The sequence below is a fragment of the Emys orbicularis genome, chromosome 15 (assembly GCF_028017835.1).
Source record: "Emys orbicularis isolate rEmyOrb1 chromosome 15, rEmyOrb1.hap1, whole genome shotgun sequence".
In the NCBI taxonomy this organism is placed as follows: domain Eukaryota; kingdom Metazoa; phylum Chordata; order Testudines; family Emydidae; genus Emys; species Emys orbicularis.
The window spans coordinates 2,930,824-2,933,795 of NC_088697.1; the positions used below are offsets into that span (position 1 = coordinate 2,930,824).

A 2,972-nucleotide genomic window follows, 5' to 3' on the forward strand; every position below is an offset into this window, starting at 1 on the left:
GGAATAGGTACATGGATCGATGGATGGATGGATGGATAGTGGGGGTATGGGGATAGATAGATAGAGGGTGTGTAGGGGGATAGGTTGATGGATAGAGGGTGTTTCTGGGAATAGGTACATGGATGGATGGATATAGGGGGATACGGGGATGGATAGTTAAAGGGTGTGTAGGGGGATGGGTGGATAGAGGGTGTATATGGGAAAGTGTGCATGGCTGGCTGGATAGAGGGGGCCTGAGGATGTGTGGGTAGATAGGTAGAGGATGTGTATGGATCCCATCGATGATTCTGCGACAAAAATTAGCCAGAAAATAATAAAAAGATACCGAAAGAGATCAAGATAGAAACTGTTGTTAGCTAAATGGATGGATCTAGGTTATAACCCCGCATAACGTTCCCCTTATTTGCTAACTCTTCTCTGGGGGATGTATCTCCCTTACCCTGTGCCCGCTCTCCGGCTGTAGCAGGCTGCCTGGGGGCAGATGTTGGGGGGGGGGCAGCAAAGCTGGTAATACAACCCTGTGCACTGAAAGCAGAGACCTGGGACAGCTGTGGGAAGCCAGATGTTTAAACATCTGTAAGGGGGGATAGCTGGTAAGCAAACATTGTAATATCTGCATTGGTGGTTCAGTGGTAGAATTCTCGCCTGCTACGCGGGAGGCCTGGGTTCGATTCTCTGCCAATGCAACAGTGGAGTATGTTTTGTTTGCCTGAGTTTCTAATTTCCCCAATATCATGCATCCTCCACAGAGAGTCAAAAACAGTGTCCACCCTCCGCTCTCATCCTTCTTCTTTCCTATGGCGATGGGGGTGACCAGACAGCAAGTGTTAAAAATCCAGGGATGGGGGAGGGTCTAATTGTCTATATAAGACAAAGCCCCTAATATCGGGACAGTCCCGTTAATTTTGGGGCATCTGCTCTCTCTATAACAGAAAAGGGGATGTTTGGATGCTGATTGGCTCTTTACGTTCCCACACCCTCTACCAATCCAGCCCCACACACCCCTCTATCCATCCATCCATGCTCCCATTCCCATAAATACCCTCAGTCTATCCATCCCTGTACCCCCCTCTATCCATCCATCCATCCATCCATCCATCCATTCTCATAAACTCCCTCCATCTATCCATCACCATACCCTCCTCTATCCATCCATCCATCCATGCACCCATTCCCATAAACACCCTCCATCTATCCATCCCCGTACCCCCCTCTATCCATCCATCCATCCATCCATCCATGTACCCATTCCCATAAACACCCTCCATCTATCCATCCCCATACCCTCCTCTATCCATCCATCCATCCATGCACCCATTCCCATAAACACCCTCCATCTATCCAGCCCAGGATGACCATAAATTCGGCAATCGTCTGTGATGCAGCCAACTTTGTGCCATGTGTCCCGATTTTCATTACACAAGGTGGCTAAGTCTGTCCGTCTTATCCCAGCCTGGTTTACCATCTCGCTGTCTTTCTGTGTGACGCAGGCCTGGGGCCTCCCACGTACCTGCAAGGCTCCCATTTCTCTGGGCTTCTCAGCTGGCTTCTACAGCCATGTTCTTTTATTATTCTCATCATCATTTTAAGGGGTAGGGAGTGGGGAGTCTGGGTGATTTCGGTCAAGGCTCCTTGCCTCCCTGGCCCCCGTTTCTCTCCCTCACCACCCCCAACCAGCGAGAAACACACAGAGAGATCTAACAGGCCTAAAATTTTTCTCCCTCCTCCCCCCATGGGTAGGCCACATGGGTGACCATCCAGGTCATCGGAGGGAGCGCGGCGCTGTGGTCAAGAGACAAGGAGCAGGGCGGGCCTGGGGTGCTCATGGCAATGGGGGGGGGGAGGCTGTGTGTGGGGGGGATGGGTGGAGGGGCTGGGGGATACAACAGGGGCCCAAGGGAATGGGTAGGGATCGAGGGGGAGGCAGCGGGGGCCAGGGGATGCCAAAATACAAGTTCACCCAGACTGAGCACCATTTTCCCTAAGGCCAGCCCTACTTCCCTCCCATCAATTGCTTCCTGAGGAAAACTTGATTGGAACAAGGCTGGTGGGAGCTGGTTTTCCTTCTGTCACCCACATGCTCTGATGCATCAAATGCCTTTGCCTCCCTCCGGCTAACCTAACCGCAGCCCAGATGATACCAGCGACACCAGCATCCCCAATCCAATGGGAATCCCCAAAATATCTTTTCTCTGGAGCAAGGAAGCCCTCGTCTCCCTTTGGGAGAAGAAGATAACACCTGGGCTGGTAGTTTTGGGCTTACCCCCAGCAGAAGGGCGCTCAGGTGGAAGCTAGGATGGTGTTTTAGCTTTACAAAGAAGATGGTTTGCAATGGATGCATGTGAGCTGTGTTCGTTTGCAAATGGGCTGGCCCGGCTGGCTAATGTAGAATTGGTGGCCCAGTGGGAGAATTTCTGCCTACTGCATGGCACCTGCAAATTCAATTCCTAACCAGTGCAGAAGTACAGTGTTTAGGTTTACATTCCCTCCTGATTTCCAGTTTGTACACCCTGTAATGTCAGCTGTCCCTGGGAGACAGTCAAAAACAATGTCAACACCAAATTACAGGCTATGAATTTTATTAGTTACAAAGGATGTTTAAATCTCACTGCCTGGTTCCACTTATCCTACAGTTTCTTTTTCTTAGTTTTCTTTCTTTCCTTCTCAATTTTCCTCTTTCTTTCCTTTTAATTTCCTCTTTCTTGCTTTCTTTCCAGTTTTTTATTATTTGCTCTCTCTCTTTCCTATTTTCTCTGTCTTATTTTTCCTCTTTCTTTCCTTCCTTCTTTCTCATTCTTTCCCTTTTCTCTTTCTTAATATTTTACTTTCTTTTCTCTTCCTTTCATAGATTCATAGATTCATAGATTCTAGGACTGGAAGGGACCTCGAGAGGTCATCGAGTCCAGTCCCCTGCCCGCATGGCAGGACCAAATACTGTCTAGACCATCCCTGATAGACATTTATCTAACCTA

General features: G+C 49.2%; 1 non-coding gene across 1 annotated transcript; it reads left to right on the top strand.

Moving 5' to 3' along the window:
- Positions 1-615: 615 nt before the first annotated feature.
- Positions 616-686, top strand: TRNAS-GCU (transfer RNA serine (anticodon GCU)). The gene has a single exon. It is a non-coding gene; the product is annotated as a tRNA-Ser (tRNA).
- The last annotated feature ends 2,286 nt before the right edge of the window (positions 687-2,972 follow it).